The following is a 21,250-nucleotide window of genomic DNA, read 5'->3' on the forward strand; positions in this document are numbered from 1 at the left end:
ACCAGACGGTGATGCAACCAGTAAGAATGCTCTCCACGGTATATCTGCAGAATTTTGCAAATCTCCTCAAACTCCTAATGAAATATAACTACGAGAACTCATTTCTTGTCAGGCTTTCACAGTCCCCTAAATCATGTATTTTCTTTATGCAAAGCTGTGTGGAATAATATTAGATCATTGTGGTCATTTTTCAAAGAAACAGATCAAAATTTTCCACTTCAGTTACCTACCATCTCCTACTTCAGTCTCATGGGACTTAGGGTGATGAGCCACATTGGTTCTGCAGTTTCTGAGGCAATCGATGAGGCAGGAAGTACCTGAGATGTGTGTTTCTTCCGCTCATGCAGAGCTTCTGCATGCTTCCAATGCAGACTCATGGTCCTAAACACTATCCCGTGTGGCTCGTGAAACTTCACTTGCCCCATCACTGAAATGTTTCCACAACCAATGGACTCAATTTCAAAGACTCTCGGTCACATGTTCTCGATATTTATTGCTTGCTTGCTTGCTTATTTATCTATTTACCTACCTATCTATCTATCTATCTATCTATTTATTTATCTATTTATTTATTTAATAATTATTTCTTTCTATCTGTATTTGCACAGTTTGTTGTCTTTTGTACACTGGGTGAATGCCCAAGTGGGTGCAGTCTTCCATTGATACTGTTAAGATTATTATTTGAGAGAATTATTGAGTATGCCTAAAAGAAAATGTATCACAGTTGTATATGGTGATATATATGTACTTTCTTAATAAATTTACTTTGAACAATGAAACAGACATTTCCAAGACTGGCAAAGTGACAAGAAATGCAAATGTGATGTTAGCATTCATTTTGACTGAATATAAAACCAAGGATCTAATGCTGAGGCTCTATAAAGCATTGGTCAGACCACACTTGGAGTATTTGAGCAGATTTGGGCCCCTCAGATGTGCAGGCATTGGGGAGGGTTCAGAAGGGGTTCACGAGAATGACCCCAGGAACGAAACGGTTAACGTACGAGGTGGGTTTGATGGTTCTAGGCCTGGACTTGCTGAAGTTTAGGACAATGGGAGGGGGACCTCACTGAAACATATCAAATATTGAAAGGCCTAGATAGAGCAGACATAGAGATGGTGTTTTCTATAGTGGGAGAGGCTAGAACCAAAAAGCACAGCAATAGGATGCAAGGACACCCCTTTATAACAGAAATGAAGAGGAACAACTTTAACCCAAGGGTGGTGAATCTGTGAAATTTCTTGCCACCGACCCTGTGGAAAACATGCAATTAGATATATTTAAAGTGGTTGACAGGTTCTTGATTATTAAGGGCTTAAAAGGTTACAGGGAGAAGGCAGCAGAATAGGGCTGAGAGGATAATAGATCTGCGAAGGTGAAATGGCAGAGCAGATTCAATGGGCTGAATGGCCTAGCGTTGCTCCTATTTCTAGTGGTCTGTAGGTAATCCAGGTTTCAGAAACATAAGGGAGGGCAGGATTCACTGCTATCTGGCTGACCATGAATATTATGCCAGATGTGATCTTTAAATACATTGTTCCTTAATTATTCAAAGGCTGCTCTGCTGCCCTGAAGGCAGAGATGAATCTCAATCATTGATACCATTCCCTGCTGGACAGCCTACAACAAACTTGTAAGGGTCTCGTCGCGAACCTTTACATCTTTGCATGATTGGATAATGTTTAAATCTTGTGGTCATATATTTTCAAAGGACGTAGGCCGCATGTTTCAAAAATGCTTACCAATAAAAGAATGGAATCTATGAAAACAAAACTTTGTGAGACATCGCAAGGTTATTGTGTTTATGAATTTTACGTATTCGTACAGTACCTTGTGAAAATATGCAAGAATTAAAAATGCAAGGACTTGCTAGAGTGACTGATGCTGAAACTTAATGCATTTAGGTTGTTGAGAATATGATTTTAATGAGTTGATTTTGTCCTAAGTTCAAGAAGATATATCTGTTTTATTGAATGCACTAAAATCAGTCTGTCTTGAAGAAGAAATTGGAATCATCATACACTTCTGGATTTATGTGCAGTGTTTTTATGAGATTAACAATGTTATTAAATATTTATATAACTTGATAGTTTCGCAGAAAATACTGCACTGCCCTCTTGTGGCCAGCAATGTGCCTTCGACTTACAATAAACCATCTGCTGGCAGAAGTGAGTGAATTGAGCAGCTTTTGTGGGAGGAAAGAAACTGCCAACATTTCAAGCCAAAACCCTACATCAGGACTCCAAATTCCAGCGTCTGCCGACTCCTGTGTCTCCAATATGACCCGTGCTGCTCTGAGTGCATTTCGTATTTTATTTTGTATTTCCACAATTGTTGTCTTTTGCACATTGGTTGTTTGTCGATGTGTAAAGTTTTCACTGATTCTATTGTGTCTCTTTGTATTTACTGCGAATGCCTGCAAGAAAGTGAACCTCTGGGTAGCATATGGTGTACTTTGATAACAAATTTACTTTGAATTTTGAATGGGCGGTTTTCAATGTGCTCCACTCCTACTTGGGAAGCCAGTAATTCTGAATTCTTATGTAATGCTTAAGAAACAGAGGGAGAAAAACTTCCTTAGCCCCAAGGCTGGAGATGCAGCGGGATTGGAATTTGATAGAGGGGTATGGGAGGAGGTGCATGAAGGACAGTGTCAACTGTTTAAATTATGGTTTGGAGAGAGATGGTCCAGAAAACATCAGAATCTCACCTTAAGTTAATATGAAATTAGCGGCTAAACTGGGAGGGCCACGCTAGACTGTGACTAGACTGGGTATTCACTTTTTTGGAAGGGCACAGACTTGATGCATGTTCTTCTGTTGCAAATTTTTATTGGTTCTATAATGTTAATCTTGATGCTGGGTCCGTGTCCACTAAATCCTGCAGCCACAAGGATCAAGAGTATCCTCGGTTGTCGGAAGCGTCTCCCAACAATAAACTGAAATAGAGAAATACAGGTGGTTCTGCTACAATGTGGCAGTTGTGCTCCTTATAAACCTTGCACTATATATAATTACATTTTAAAAACAGTTGTGTGAATGGGAAAAGTGGGATTTGGAGCTAGAGAGTTTCAGACTCACATTAATAGTTATTTTTCCAACATGATCTTCAAAAATAAATGTGTGTTTAATAGCTATAACTTTATTTCAGCTGTACGTTGAACCTATGAAAACGATCTCATTATTTCTCCTTTTCTCATTTTGCACTACTTATTTCAAAGGTTCAAAGGTTCATTTTATTGTCGAAGTATGCATGTAGAATATAACTCTGATATTTGTAGCCATTAAATGCAGGAAGACCATGTGTGTGTTGATGAAAGAAAAGACATCAGCTCGATCCCCCCCCCCACCCCACTGGCATGAACAGAAAAGAAAAAAAACTCGTAGACCGCAAGATGACCCCACCCCCGCAGCAAAACAATCTCCCGTCCCCTCACTCGGAGAAAGGAACAGTGACAGTGGCACCAAACCCCCAAACCTCCCCCTTACACACAAAAATTAACAGATCCCCCCCCAACTGTCCACAAGAAAAAAAACACCAAAGAAACTGAAGGAAACCAACAGTAGAGTCCAATAATCATATAAATCTCAGAAATGGGAAATACCTTTTTGTCTGCATACAAAGAGAGCAGCGGCACAAACTCAGTCCTCCATAGCGAGCGACTGCCAACCCGGGTCCTATTGCCGCTGACCCGGGGACGGATGCACCCATCCGGCTGATAAACATCTCTGTTGAGAGCCATCACTGACCCCTTTCGCATTCACCTCAATGCTTCGATCTTCCTCACCACTTCAAGATGGAGTTGTGCCTCACCTCTGGTCCTTTCCATGAGTCAGCTTGTGTTCTCAGACATTCTTGGCCCCCCCCCCCCCCATCTCTGATTTCCATGAGGAAGCTCTCCGGACACAGCATAGTGCTGCATCCTTCAATCGAGTTACAAACTGTACGCCACTGACTCCAACAGGATCCATAACACAAACAAGACAAAATAAAGCAGAAGGTGTAGAACAAGTGAAATAATTGGATAGATTTGATACCTGGAAGATGTTGCCCAAGGAATTGCTTGTTGGCGCCATCTTGACCAGAAGTTATTATTAAATTAAACACCTAATTAATTTAACTGTTTAGATATATGCATACTTATTACTATAATTTTCAATTTTATTATGATGTATTGCAAGGCACTGTTGCCACATAACAACAAAATTCATGACATATGCCAGTGATAGCAAACCTGATTTTGATTCTAAATAATACTCTATGCTGTATGTAACATTTTATGTTCAAATAACCTTGCATAAGAGTCAATAGAAGCGATTACTTGTCAACTTCCAATGGCCTCTAATGGTGAAACTGACATTCTGTGTTCTTTAGAGACAAAAGTATCTGAAACGGCCTGTGTTCTATAGACAACAGTATCTGATTACTCCTTGTGTTCTATAGAGTCAATGGTTTCTGATTACTCCATGTGTTCTATAGAGACAACGGTATCTGATTACTCCATGTGTTCTATAGAGACAACGGTATCTGATTACTCCCTGTGTTCTATAGACAATGGTATCTGATTACTCCCTGTGTTCTATAGAGACAATGGTATCTGATTACTCCCTGTGTTCTATAGACAACGGTATCTGATTACTCCCTGTGTTCTATAGACAACGGTATCGGTTACTCCCTGTGTTCTATAGAGACAATGGTATCTGATTACTCCCTGTGTTCTATAGACAACGGTATCTGATTACTCCCTGTGTTCTATAGAGACGATGGTATCTGATTACTCCCTGTGTTCTATAGACAATGGTATCTGATTACTCCCTGTGTTCTATAGACAATGGTATCTGATTACTGCCTGTGTTCTATAGAGACAATGGAATCTGATTACTCCCTGTGTTCTATAGACAATGGTATCTGATTACTCCCTGTGTTCTATAGACAATGGTATCTGATTACTCCCTGTGTTCTATAGAGACAATGGTATCTGATTACTCCCTGTGTTCTATAGACAATGGTATCTGATTACTCCCTGTGTTCTATAGAGACAATGGTATCTGATTACTCCCTGTGTTCTATAGACAATGGTATCTGATTACTCCCTGTGTTCTACAGACAACAGTATCCGATTACTCCCTGTGTTCTATAGAGACAATGGTATCTGATTACTCCCTGTGTTCTATAGACAACGGTATCTGATTACTCCCTGTGTTCTATAGAGACAATGGTATCTGATTACTCCCTGTGTTCTATAGACAATGGTATCTGATTACTCCCTGTGTTCTATAGACAACGGTATCTGATTACTCCCTGTTCTATAGAGACAATGGTATCTGATTACTCCCTGTGTTCTATAGACAATGGTATCTGATTACTCCCTGTGTTCTATAGAGACAATGGTATCTGATTACTCCCTGTGTTCTATAGACAATGGTATCTGATTACTCCCTGTGTTCTATAGAGACAACGGTATCCGATTACTCCCTGTGTTCTATAGAGACAATGGTATCTGATTACTCCCTGTGTTCTATAGACAATGGTATCTGATTACTCCCTGTGTTCTATAGAGACAATGGTATCTGATTACTCCCTGTGTTCCATAGACAATGGTTTCTGATTACTCCCTGTGTTCTATAGAGACAATGGTATCTGATTATTCCCTGTGTTCTATAGAGACAATGGTATGCGATTACTCCCTGTGTGCTGTAGATATTGGTATCTGATTACTCCCTGTGTTCTATAGACAATAGTTTCTGATTACTCCCTGTGTTCTATAGAGACAATGGTATCTGATTACTCCCTGTGCTCTATAGACAATGGTATGTGATTACTCCCTGTGTTCTGTAGACAATGGTATCTGATTACTCCTTGTGTTCTATAGACAATGGTATCTGTTACTCCCTGTGTTCTACAGACAATGGTATGTGATTACTCGGTGTTCTATAGAGACAATGGTATCTGATTACTCCCTGTGTTCTATAGACAATGTTATCTGTTACTCCCTGTGTTCTACAGACAACAGTATCCGATTACTCCCTGTGTTCTATAGAGACAATGGTATCTGATTACTCCCTGTGTTCTATAGAGACAATGGTATCTGATTACTCCCTGTGTTCTATAGACAATGGTATCTGATTACTCCTTGTGTTCTATAGACAATGGTATGTGATTACTCCCTGTGTTCTGTAGACAATGGTATCTGTTACTCCCTGTGTTCTACAGACAATAGTATCCGATTACTCCCTGTGTTCTATAGAGACAACAGTATCCAATTACTCCCTGTGTTCTATAGAGACAACAGTATCCGATTACTCCCTTTGTTCTATAGAGACAATGGTATCTGATTACTGCCTGTGTTCTATAGAGACAAAGGTATCTGATTACCCCGTGTTCTATAGAGACAATGGTATCTGATTACTCCCTGTGTTCTATAGAGACAATGGTATGTGATTACTCCCTGTGTTCTATAGACAATGGTATCTGTTACTCCCTGTGTTCTATAGAGACAATGGTATGTGATTACTCCCTGTGTTCTATAGAGAATGGTATCTGATTACTCCCTGTGTTCTATAGAGACAATGGTATGTGATTACTCCCTGTGTTCTGTAGACAATGGTATCTGTTACTCCCTGTGTTCTATAGAGACAATGGTATGTGATTACTCCCTGTGTTCTATAGAGAATGGTATCTGATTACTCCCTGTGTTCTATAGAGACAATGGTATGTGATTACTCCCTGTGTTCTATAGACAACAGTATCTGATTACTCCCTGTGTTCTATAGAGACAATGGTATGTGATTACTCCCTGTGTTCTGTAGACAATGGTATCTGTTACTCCCTGTGTTCTACAGACAATGGTATCTGATTACTCCTTGTGTTCTATAGACAATGGTATCTGATTACTCCCTGTGTTCTATAGACAATGGTATCTGTTACTCCCTGTGTTCTATAGACAATGGTATCAGTTACTCCCTGTGTTCTACAGACAACAGTATCCGATTACTCCCTGTGTCCTATAGACAATGGTATCTGTTACTCCCTGTGTTGTACAGACAACAGTATCCGATTACTGCCTGTGTTCTATAGACAATGGTATCTGATTACTCCCTGTGTTCTACAGACAACAGTATCTGATTACTCCCTGTGTTCTATAGACAATGGTATCTGTTACTCCCTGTGTTCTACAGACAACAGTATCCGATTACTCCCTGTGTTCTATAGAGACAACAGTATCCGATTACTCCCTTTGTTCTATAGAGACAATGGTATCTGATTACTCCCTGTGTTCTATAGACAATGGTATCTGATTACTCCCTGTGTTCTGTAGACAATGGTATCTGATTACTGCCTGTGTTCTATAGAGACAAAGGTATCTGATTACCCCGTGTTCTATAGAGACAATGGTATCTGATTACTCCCTGTGTTCTATAGAGACAATGGTATGTGATTACTCCCTGTGTTCTATAGATAATGGTATCTGATTACTCCCTGTGTTCTACAGACAACAGTATCTGATTACTCCCTGTGTTCTATAGAGACAATGGTATCTGATTACTCCCTGTGTTCTATAGACAATGGTATCTGATTACTCCCTGTGTTCTATAGAGACAACGGTACCCGATTACTCCCTGTGTTCTATAGAGACAATGGTATCTGATTACTCCCTGTGTTCTATAGACAACGGTATCTGATTACTCCCTGTGTTCTATAGAGACAATGGTATCTGATTACTCCCTGTGTTCTATAGACAATGGTATCTGATTACTCCCTGTGTTCTATAGACAACGGTATCTGATTACTCCCTGTTCTATAGAGACAATGGTATCTGATTACTCCCTGTGTTCTATAGACAATGGTATCTGATTACTCCCTGTGTTCTATAGAGACAATGGTATCTGATTACTCCCTGTGTTCTATAGACAATGGTATCTGATTACTCCCTGTGTTCTATAGAGACAACGGTATCCGATTACTCCCTGTGTTCTATAGAGACAATGGTATCTGATTACTCCCTGTGTTCTATAGACAATGGTATCTGATTACTCCCTGTGTTCTATAGAGACAATGGTATCTGATTACTCCCTGTGTTCCATAGACAATGGTTTCTGATTACTCCCTGTGTTCTATAGAGACAATGGTATCTGATTATTCCCTGTGTTCTATAGAGACAATGGTATGCGATTACTCCCTGTGTGCTGTAGATATTGGTATCTGATTACTCCCTGTGTTCTATAGACAATAGTTTCTGATTACTCCCTGTGTTCTATAGAGACAATGGTATCTGATTACTCCCTGTGCTCTATAGACAATGGTATGTGATTACTCCCTGTGTTCTGTAGACAATGGTATCTGATTACTCCTTGTGTTCTATAGACAATGGTATCTGTTACTCCCTGTGTTCTACAGACAATGGTATGTGATTACTCGGTGTTCTATAGAGACAATGGTATCTGATTACTCCCTGTGTTCTATAGACAATGTTATCTGTTACTCCCTGTGTTCTACAGACAACAGTATCCGATTACTCCCTGTGTTCTATAGAGACAATGGTATCTGATTACTCCCTGTGTTCTATAGACAATGGTATCTGATTACTCCCTGTGTTCTATAGACAATGGTATCTGATTACTCCTTGTGTTCTATAGACAACGGTATCTGATTACTCCCTGTGTTCTATAGAGACAATGGTATGAGATTACTCCCTGTGTTCTATAGAGACAACGGTATCTGATTACTCCCTGTGTTCTATAGAGACAATGGTATCTGATTACTCCCTGTGTTCTATATAGACAATGGTATCTGATTACTCCCTATGTTCTATAGACAATGGTATCTGATTACTCCTTGTGTTCTATAGACAATGGTATCTGATTACTCCCTGTGTTCTACAGACAATGGTATCTGATTACTCCCTGTGTTCTATAGACAATGGTATCTGATTACTCCCTGTGTTCTATAGAGACAATGGTATGTGATTACTCCCTGTGTTCTGTAGACAATGGTATCTGTTACTCCCTGTGTTCTACAGACAACAGTATCCGATTACTCCCTGTGTTCTATAGAGACAACAGTATCCAATTACTCCCTGTGTTCTATAGAGACAACAGTATCCGATTACTCCCTTTGTTCTATAGAGACAATGGTATCTGATTACTGCCTGTGTTCTATAGAGACAAAGGTATCTGATTACCCCGTGTTCTATAGAGACAATGGTATCTGATTACTCCCTGTGTTCTATAGAGACAATGGTATGTGATTACTCCCTGTGTTCTATAGACAATGGTATCTGTTACTCCCTGTGTTCTATAGAGACAATGGTATGTGATTACTCCCTGTATTCTATAGAGAATGGTATCTGATTACTCCCTGTGTTCTATAGAGACAATGGTATGTGATTACTCCCTGTGTTCTATAGACAACAGTATCTGATTACTCCCTGTGTTCTATAGAGACAATGGTATGTGATTACTCCCTGTGTTCTGTAGACAATGGTATCTGTTACTCCCTGTGTTCTATAGACAATGGTATCTGATTACTCCCTGTGTTCTATAGACAATGGTATCTGTTACTCCCTGTGTTCTATAGACAATGGTATCTGTTACTCCCTGTGTTCTACAGACAACAGTATCCGATTACTCCCTGTGTTCTATAGACAATGGTATCTGTTACTCCCTGTGTTCTACAGACAACAGTATCCGATTACTCCCTGTGTTCTATAGACAATGGTATCTGATTACTCCCTGTGTTCTACAGACAACAGTATCTGATTACTCCCTGTGTTCTATAGACAATGGTATCTGTTACTCCCTGTGTTCTACAGACAACAGTATCCGATTACTCCCTGTGTTCTATAGAGACAACAGTATCCGATTACTCCCTTTGTTCTATAGAGACAATGGTATCTGATTACTCCCTGTGTTCTATAGACAATGGTATCTGATTACTCCCTGTGTTCTGTAGACAATGGTATCTGTTACTCCCTGTGTTCTATAGAGACAATGGTATGTGATTACTCCCTGTGTTCTATAGAGAATGGTATCTGATTACTCCCTGTGTTCTATAGAGACAATGGTATGTGATTACTCCCTGTGTTCTATAGACAACAGTATCTGATTACTCCCTGTGTTCTATAGAGACAATGGTATGTGATTACTCCCTGTGTTCTGTAGACAATGGTATCTGTTACTCCCTGTGTTCTACAGACAATGGTATCTGATTACTCCCTGTGTTCTATAGACAATGGTATCTGATTACTCCCTGTGTTCTATAGACAATGGTATCTGTTACTCCCTGTGTTCTATAGACAATGGTATCTGTTACTCCCTGTGTTCTACAGACAACAGTATCCGATTACTCCCTGTGTTCTATAGAGACAATGGTATCTGATTACTCCCTGTGTTCTATAGACAATGGTATCTGATTACTCCCTGTGTTCTATAGACAATGGTATCTGATTACTCCTTGTGTTCTATAGACAACGGTATCTGATTACTCCCTGTGTTCTATAGACAATGGTATCTGATTACTCCCTGTGTTCTATAGAGACAATGGTATGTGATTACTCCCTGTGTTCTGTAGACAATGGTATCTGTTACTCCCTGTGTTCTACAGACAACAGTATCCGATTACTCCCTGTGTTCTATAGAGACAACAGTATCCAATTACTCCCTGTGTTCTATAGAGACAACAGTATCCGATTACTCCCTTTGTTCTATAGAGACAATGGTATCTGATTACTGCCTGTGTTCTATAGAGACAAAGGTATCTGATTACCCCGTGTTCTATAGAGACAATGGTATCTGATTACTCCCTGTGTTCTATAGAGACAATGGTATGTGATTACTCCCTGTGTTCTATAGACAATGGTATCTGTTACTCCCTGTGTTCTATAGAGACAATGGTATGTGATTACTCCCTGTATTCTATAGAGAATGGTATCTGATTACTCCCTGTGTTCTATAGAGACAATGGTATGTGATTACTCCCTGTGTTCTATAGACAACAGTATCTGATTACTCCCTGTGTTCTATAGAGACAATGGTATGTGATTACTCCCTGTGTTCTGTAGACAATGGTATCTGTTACTCCCTGTGTTCTACAGACAATGGTATCTGATTACTCCCTGTGTTCTATAGACAATGGTATCTGTTACTCCCTGTGTTCTATAGACAATGGTATCTGTTACTCCCTGTGTTCTACAGACAACAGTATCCGATTACTCCCTGTGTTCTATAGACAATGGTATCTGTTACTCCCTGTGTTCTACAGACAACAGTATCCGATTACTCCCTGTGTTCTATAGACAATGGTATCTGATTACTCCCTGTGTTCTACAGACAACAGTATCTGATTACTCCCTGTGTTCTATAGACAATGGTATCTGTTACTCCCTGTGTTCTACAGACAACAGTATCCGATTACTCCCTGTGTTCTATAGAGACAACAGTATCCGATTACTCCCTTTGTTCTATAGAGACAATGGTATCTGATTACTCCCTGTGTTCTATAGACAATGGTATCTGATTACTCCCTGTGTTCTGTAGACAATGGTATCTGTTACTCCCTGTGTTCTATAGAGACAATGGTATGTGATTACTCCCTGTGTTCTATAGAGAATGGTATCTGATTACTCCCTGTGTTCTATAGAGACAATGGTATGTGATTACTCCCTGTGTTCTATAGACAACAGTATCTGATTACTCCCTGTGTTCTATAGAGACAATGGTATGTGATTACTCCCTGTGTTCTGTAGACAATGGTATCTGTTACTCCCTGTGTTCTACAGACAATGGTATCTGATTACTCACTGTGTTCTATAGACAATGGTATCTGATTACTCCCTGTGTTCTATAGACAATGGTATCTGTTACTCCCTGTGTTCTATAGACAATGGTATCTGTTACTCCCTGTGTTCTACAGACAACAGTATCCGATTACTCCCTGTGTTCTATAGACAATGGTATCTGTTACTCCCTGTGTTGTACAGACAACAGTATCCGATTACTCCCTGTGTTCTATAGACAATGGTATCTGATTACTCCCTGTGTTCTACAGACAACAGTATCTGATTACTCCCTGTGTTCTATAGACAATGGTATCTGTTACTCCCTGTGTTCTACAGACAACAGTATCCGATTACTCCCTGTGTTCTATAGGGACAACAGTATCCGATTACTCCCTTTGTTCTATAGAGACAATGGTATCTGATTACTCCCTGTGTTCTATAGACAATGGTATCTGATTACTGCCTGTGTTCTATAGAGACAAAGGTATCTGATTACCCCGTGTTCTATAGAGACAATGGTATCTGATTACTCCCTGTGTTCTATAGAGACAATGGTATGTGATTACTCCCTGTGTTCTATAGATAATGGTATCTGATTACTCCCTGTGTTCTACAGACAACAGTATCCGATTACTCCGTGTTCTATAGAGACAACAGTATCCAATTACTCCCTGTGTTCTATAGAGACAACAGTATCCGATTACTCCCTTTGTTCTATGGAGACAATGGTATCTGATTACTCCCTGTGTTCTATAGACAATGGTATCTGATTACTCCCTGTGTTCTACAGACAACAGTATCCGATTACTCCGTGTTCTATAGAGACAAAGGTATCTGATTACTCCCTGTGTTCTATAGACAATGGTATCTGTTACTCCCTGTGTTCTACAGACAACAGTATCCGATTACTCCCTGTGTTCTATAGAGACAACAGTATCCGATTACTCCCTTTGTTCTATAGAGACAATGGTATCTGATTACTCCCTGTGTTCTATAGACAATGGTATCTGATTACTCCCTGTGTTCTGTAGACAATGGTATCTGTTACTCCCTGTGTTCTATAGAGACAATGGTATGTGATTACTCCCTGTGTTCTATAGAGAATGGTATCTGATTACTCCCTGTGTTCTATAGAGACAATGGTATGTGATTACTCCCTGTGTTCTATAGACAACAGTATCTGATTACTCCCTGTGTTCTATAGAGACAATGGTATGTGATTACTCCCTGTGTTCTGTAGACAATGGTATCTGTTACTCCCTGTGTTCTACAGACAATGGTATCTGATTACTCCCTGTGTTCTATAGACAATGGTATCTGATTACTCCCTGTGTTCTATAGACAATGGTATCTGTTACTCCCTGTGTTCTATAGACAATGGTATCTGTTACTCCCTGTGTTCTACAGACAACAGTATCCGATTACTCCCTGTGTTCTATAGAGACAATGGTATGTGATTACTCCCTGTGTTCTGTAGACAATGGTATCTGTTACTCCCTGTGTTCTACAGACAATGGTATCTGATTACTCCCTGTGTTCTATAGACAATGGTATCTGTTACTCCCTGTGTTCTATAGACAATGGTATCTGTTACTCCCTGTGTTCTACAGACAACAGTATCCGATTACTCCCTGTGTTCTATAGACAATGGTATCTGTTACTCCCTGTGTTCTACAGACAACAGTATCCGATTACTCCCTGTGTTCTATAGACAATGGTATCTGATTACTCCCTGTGTTCTACAGACAACAGTATCTGATTACTCCCTGTGTTCTATAGACAATGGTATCTGTTACTCCCTGTGTTCTACAGACAACAGTATCCGATTACTCCCTGTGTTCTATAGAGACAACAGTATCCGATTACTCCCTTTGTTCTATAGAGACAATGGTATCTGATTACTCCCTGTGTTCTATAGACAATGGTATCTGATTACTCCCTGTGTTCTGTAGACAATGGTATCTGTTACTCCCTGTGTTCTATAGAGACAATGGTATGTGATTACTCCCTGTGTTCTATAGAGAATGGTATCTGATTACTCCCTGTGTTCTATAGAGACAATGGTATGTGATTACTCCCTGTGTTCTATAGACAACAGTATCTGATTACTCCCTGTGTTCTATAGAGACAATGGTATGTGATTACTCCCTGTGTTCTGTAGACAATGGTATCTGTTACTCCCTGTGTTCTACAGACAATGGTATCTGATTACTCCCTGTGTTCTATAGACAATGGTATCTGATTACTCCCTGTGTTCTATAGACAATGGTATCTGTTACTCCCTGTGTTCTATAGACAATGGTATCTGTTACTCCCTGTGTTCTACAGACAACAGTATCCGATTACTCCCTGTGTTCTATAGACAATGGTATCTGTTACTCCCTGTGTTGTACAGACAACAGTATCCGATTACTCCCTGTGTTCTATAGACAATGGTATCTGATTACTCCCTGTGTTCTACAGACAACAGTATCTGATTACTCCCTGTGTTCTATAGACAATGGTATCTGTTACTCCCTGTGTTCTACAGACAACAGTATCCGATTACTCCCTGTGTTCTATAGGGACAACAGTATCCGATTACTCCCTTTGTTCTATAGAGACAATGGTATCTGATTACTCCCTGTGTTCTATAGACAATGGTATCTGATTACTGCCTGTGTTCTATAGAGACAAAGGTATCTGATTACCCCGTGTTCTATAGAGACAATGGTATCTGATTACTCCCTGTGTTCTATAGAGACAATGGTATGTGATTACTCCCTGTGTTCTATAGATAATGGTATCTGATTACTCCCTGTGTTCTACAGACAACAGTATCCGATTACTCCGTGTTCTATAGAGACAACAGTATCCAATTACTCCCTGTGTTCTATAGAGACAACAGTATCCGATTACTCCCTTTGTTCTATGGAGACAATGGTATCTGATTACTCCCTGTGTTCTATAGACAATGGTATCTGATTACTCCCTGTGTTCTACAGACAACAGTATCCGATTACTCCGTGTTCTATAGAGACAAAGGTATCTGATTACTCCCTGTGTTCTATAGACAATGGTATCTGTTACTCCCTGTGTTCTACAGACAACAGTATCCGATTACTCCCTGTGTTCTATAGAGACAACAGTATCCGATTACTCCCTTTGTTCTATAGAGACAATGGTATCTGATTACTCCCTGTGTTCTATAGACAATGGTATCTGATTACTCCCTGTGTTCTGTAGACAATGGTATCTGTTACTCCCTGTGTTCTATAGAGACAATGGTATGTGATTACTCCCTGTGTTCTATAGAGAATGGTATCTGATTACTCCCTGTGTTCTATAGAGACAATGGTATGTGATTACTCCCTGTGTTCTATAGACAACAGTATCTGATTACTCCCTGTGTTCTATAGAGACAATGGTATGTGATTACTCCCTGTGTTCTGTAGACAATGGTATCTGTTACTCCCTGTGTTCTACAGACAATGGTATCTGATTACTCCCTGTGTTCTATAGACAATGGTATCTGATTACTCCCTGTGTTCTATAGACAATGGTATCTGTTACTCCCTGTGTTCTATAGACAATGGTATCTGTTACTCCCTGTGTTCTACAGACAACAGTATCCGATTACTCCCTGTGTTCTATAGACAATGGTATCTGTTACTCCCTGTGTTGTACAGACAACAGTATCCGATAACTCCCTGTGTTCTATAGACAATGGTATCTGATTACTCCCTGTGTTCTACAGACAACAGTATCTGATTACTCCCTGTGTTCTATAGACAATGGTATCTGTTACTCCCTGTGTTCTACAGACAACAGTATCCGATTACTCCCTGTGTTCTATAGGGACAACAGTATCCGATTATTCCCTTTGTTCTATAGAGACAATGGTATCTGATTACTCCCTGTGTTCTATAGACAATGGTATCTGATTACTGCCTGTGTTCTATAGAGACAAAGGTATCTGATTACCCCGTGTTCTATAGAGACAATGGTATCTGATTACTCCCTGTGTTCTATAGAGACAATGGTATGTGATTACTCCCTGTGTTCTATAGATAATGGTATCTGATTACTCCCTGTGTTCTACAGACAACAGTATCCGATTACTCCGTGTTCTATAGAGACAACAGTATCCAATTACTCCCTGTGTTCTATAGAGACAACAGTATCCGATTACTCCCTTTGTTCTATGGAGACAATGGTATCTGATTACTCCCTGTGTTCTATAGACAATGGTATCTGATTACTCCCTGTGTTCTACAGACAACAGTATCCGATTACTCCGTGTTCTATAGAGACAATGGTATCTGATTACTCCCTGTTCTACAGACAATGGTATCCGATTACTCCCTGTGTTCTATAGACAATGGTATCTGATTACTCCCTGTGTTCTACAGACAACAGTATCTGATTACTCCCTGTGTTCTATAGACAATGGTATCTGTTACTCCCTGTGTTCTACAGACAACAGTATCCGATTACTCCCTGTGTTCTATAGAGACAACAGTATCCGATTACTCCCTTTGTTCTATAGAGACAATGGTATCTGATTACTCCCTGTGTTCTATAGACAATGGTATCTGATTACTCCCTGTGTTCTGTAGACAATGGTATCTGATTACTGCCTGTGTTCTATAGAGACAAAGGTATCTGATTACCCCGTGTTCTATAGAGACAATGGTATCTGATTACTCCCTGTGTTCTATAGAGACAATGGTATGTGATTACTCCCTGTGTTCTATAGACAACAGTATCTGATTACTCCCTGTGTTCTATAGAGACAATGGTATGTGATTACTCCCTGTGTTCTGTAGACAATGGTATCTGTTACTCCCTGTGTTCTACAGACAATGGTATCTGATTACTCCCTGTGTTCTATAGACAATGGTATCTGATTACTCCCTGTGTTCTATAGACAATGGTATCTGTTACTCCCTGTGTTCTATAGACAATGGTATCTGTTACTCCCTGTGTTCTACAGACAACAGTATCCGATTACTCCCTGTGTTCTATAGACAATGGTATCTGTTACTCCCTGTGTTGTACAGACAACAGTATCCGATTACTCCCTGTGTTCTATAGACAATGGTATCTGATTACTCCCTGTGTTCTACAGACAACAGTATCTGATTACTCCCTGTGTTCTATAGACAATGGTATCTGTTACTCCCTGTGTTCTACAGACAACAGTATCCGATTACTCCCTGTGTTCTATAGGGACAACAGTATCCGATTATTCCCTTTGTTCTATAGAGACAATGGTATCTGATTACTCCCTGTGTTCTATAGACAATGGTATCTGATTACTGCCTGTGTTCTATAGAGACAAAGGTATCTGATTACCCCGTGTTCTATAGAGACAATGGTATCTGATTACTCCCTGTGTTCTATAGAGACAATGGTATGTGATTACTCCCTGTGTTCTATAGATAATGGTATCTGATTACTCCCTGTGTTCTACAGACAACAGTATCCGATTACTCCGTGTTCTATAGAGACAACAGTATCCAATTACTCCCTGTGTTCTATAGAGACAACAGTATCCGATTACTCCCTTTGTTCTATGGAGACAATGGTATCTGATTACTCCCTGTGTTCTATAGACAATGGTATCTGATTACTCCCTGTGTTCTACAGACAACAGTATCCGATTACTCCGTGTTCTATAGAGACAATGGTATCTGATTACTCCCTGTTCTACAGACAATGGTATCCGATTACTCCCTGTGTTCTATAGACAATGGTATCTGATTACTCCCTGTGTTCTACAGACAACAGTATCTGATTACTCCCTGTGTTCTATAGACAATGGTATCTGTTACTCCCTGTGTTCTACAGACAACAGTATCCGATTACTCCCTGTGTTCTATAGAGACAACAGTATCCGATTACTCCCTTTGTTCTATAGAGACAATGGTATCTGATTACTCCCTGTGTTCTATAGACAATGGTATCTGATTACTCCCTGTGTTCTGTAGACAATGGTATCTGATTACCCCGTGTTCTATAGAGACAATGGTATCTGATTACTCCCTGTGTTCTATAGAGACAATGGTATGAGATTACTCCCTGTGTTCTATAGAGACAACGGTATCTGATTACTCCCTGTGTTCTGTAGACAATGGTATCTGATTACCCCGTGTTCTATAGAGACAATGGTATCTGATTACTCCCTGTGTTCTATAGAGACAATGGTATGAGATTACTCCCTGTGTTCTATAGAGACAACGGTATCTGATTACTCCCTGTGTTCTACAGACAACAGTATCTGATTACTCCCTGTGTTCTATAGATAATGGTATCTGATTACTCCCTGTGTTCTACAGACAACAGTATCCGATTACTCCGTGTTCTATAGAGACAACAGTATCCAATTACTCCCTGTGTTCTATAGAGACAACAGTATCCGATTACTCCCTTTGTTCTATGGAGACAATGGTATCTGATTACTCCCTGTGTTCTATAGACAATGGTATCTGATTACTCCCTGTGTTCTACAGACAACAGTATCCGATTACTCCGTGTTCTATAGAGACAAAGGTATCTGATTACTCCCTGTGTTCTATAGACAATGGTATCTGTTACTCCCTGTGTTCTATAGACAACAGTATCCGATTACTCCCTGTGTTCTATAGAGACAACAGTATCCGATTACTCCCTTTGTTCTATAGAGACAATGGTATCTGATTACTCCCTGTGTTCTATAGACAATGGTATCTGATTACTCCCTGTGTTCTGTAGACAATGGTATCTGTTACTCCCTGTGTTCTATAGAGACAATGGTATGTGATTACTCCCTGTGTTCTATAGAGAATGGTATCTGATTACTCCCTGTGTTCTATAGAGACAATGGTATGTGATTACTCCCTGTGTTCTATAGACAACAGTATCTGATTACTCCCTGTGTTCTATAGAGACAATGGTATGTGATTACTCCCTGTGTTCTGTAGACAATGGTATCTGTTACTCCCTGTGTTCTACAGACAATGGTATCTGATTACTCCCTGTGTTCTATAGACAATGGTATCTGATTACTCCCTGTGTTCTATAGACAATGGTATCTGTTACTCCCTGTGTTCTATAGACAATGGTATCTGTTACTCCCTGTGTTCTACAGACAACAGTATCCGATTACTCCCTGTGTTCTATAGACAATGGTATCTGTTACTCCCTGTGTTGTACAGACAACAGTATCCGATTACTCCCTGTGTTCTATAGACAATGGTATCTGATTACTCCCTGTGTTCTACAGACAACAGTATCTGATTACTCCCTGTGTTCTATAGACAATGGTATCTGTTACTCCCTGTGTTCTACAGACAACAGTATCCGATTACTCCCTGTGTTCTATAGGGACAACAGTATCCGATTACTCCCTTTGTTCTATAGAGACAATGGTATCTGATTACTCCCTGTGTTCTATAGACAATGGTATCTGATTACTGCCTGTGTTCTATAGAGACAAAGGTATCTGATTACCCCGTGTTCTATAGAGACAATGGTATCTGATTACTCCCTGTGTTCTATAGAGACAATGGTATGTGATTACTCCCTGTGTTCTATAGATAATGGTATCCGATTACTCCCTGTGTTCTACAGACAACAGTATCCGATTACTCCGTGTTCTATAGAGACAACAGTATCCAATTACTCCCTGTGTTCTATAGAGACAACAGTATCCGATTACTCCCTTTGTTCTATGGAGACAATGGTATCTGATTACTCCCTGTGTTCTATAGACAATGGTATCTGATTACTCCCTGTGTTCTACAGACAACAGTATCCGATTACTCCGTGTTCTATAGAGACAATGGTATCTGATTACTCCCTGTGTTCTACAGACAATGGTATCCGATTACTCCCTGTGTTCTATAGACAATGGTATCTGATTACTCCCTGTGTTCTACAGACAACAGTATCTGATTACTCCCTGTGTTCTATAGACAATGGTATCTGTTACTCCCTGTGTTCTACAGACAACAGTATCCGATTACTCCCTGTGTTCTATAGAGACAACAGTATCCGATTACTCCCTTTGTTCTATAGAGACAATGGTATCTGATTACTCCCTGTGTTCTATAGACAATGGTATCTGATTACTCCCTGTGTTCTGTAGACAATGGTATCTGATTACCCCGTGTTCTATAGAGACAATGGTATCTGATTACTCCCTTTGTTCTATAGAGACAATGGTATGAGATTACTCCCTGTGTTCTATAGAGACAACGGTATCTGATTACTCCCTGTGTTCTGTAGACAATGGTATCTGATTACCCCGTGTTCTATAGAGACAATGGTATCTGATTACTCCCTGTGTTCTATAGAGACAATGGTATGAGATTACTCCCTGTGTTCTATAGAGACAACGGTATCTGATTACTCCCTGTGTTCTACAGACAACAGTATCTGATTACTCCCTGTGTTCTATAGACAATGGTATCTGTTACTCCCTGTGTTCTAGAGACAACAGTATCCGATTACTCCGTGTTCTATAGAGACAACAGTATCCGATTACTCCCTTTGTTCTATAGAGACAATGGTATCTGATTACTCCCTGTGTTCTATAGACAATGGTATCTGATTATTCCCTGTGTTCTGTAGACAATGGTATCTGATTACTGCCTGTGTTCTATAGAGACAAAGGTATCTGATTACCCCGTGTTCTATAGAGACAATGGTATCTGATTACTCCCTGTGTTCTATAGAGACAATGGTATGTGATTACTCCCTGTGTTCTATAGACAATGGTATCTGATTACTCCCTGTGTTCTACAGACAACAGTATCCGATTACTCCGTGTTCTATAGAGACAACAGTATCCAATTACTCCCTGTGTTCTATAGAGACAACAGTATCCGATTACTCCCTTTGTTCTATAGAGACAATGGTATCTGATTACTCCCTGTGTTCTATAGACAATGGTATCTGATTACTCCCTGTGTTCTACAGACAACAGTATCCGATTACTCCGTGTTCTATAGAGACAATGGTATCTGATTACTCCCTGTGTTCTACAGACAATGGTATCTGTTACTCCCTGTGTTCTACAGACAACAGTATCCGATTACTCCCTGTGTTCTATAGACAATGGTATCTGATTACTCCCTGTGTTCTACAGACAACAGTATCTGATTACTCCCTGTGTTCTATAGACAATGGTATCTGTTACTCCCTGTGTTCTACAGACAACAGTATCCGATTACTCCCTGTGTTCTATAGAGACAACAGTATCCGATTACTCCCTTTGTTCTATAGAGACAATGGTATCTGATTACTCCCTGTGTTCTATAGACAATGGTATCTGATTACTCCCTGTGTTCTGTAGACAATGGTATCTGATTACCCCGTGTTCTATAGAGACAATGGTATCTGATTACTCCCTGTGTTCTATAGAGACAATGGTATGAGATTACTCCCTGTGTTCTATAGAGACAATGGTATCTGTTTACTCCCTGTGTTCTATAGAGACAATGGTATCT

The 21,250-nt window shown here is 39.9% G+C and overlaps 1 protein-coding gene across 3 annotated transcripts in view; it reads right to left on the reverse strand.

The window, feature by feature from the left end:
- The window catches only part of LOC132379976 (endonuclease V-like), a 160,367-nt gene that overhangs the window by 71,893 nt on the left and 67,224 nt on the right, over positions 1-21,250 (reverse strand). The gene's annotated exons all lie outside the window — the stretch shown is intronic.

The sequence above is a fragment of the Hypanus sabinus genome, chromosome 23 (genome assembly GCF_030144855.1).
Source record: "Hypanus sabinus isolate sHypSab1 chromosome 23, sHypSab1.hap1, whole genome shotgun sequence".
In the NCBI taxonomy this organism is placed as follows: Eukaryota; Metazoa; Chordata; class Chondrichthyes; order Myliobatiformes; family Dasyatidae; genus Hypanus; species Hypanus sabinus.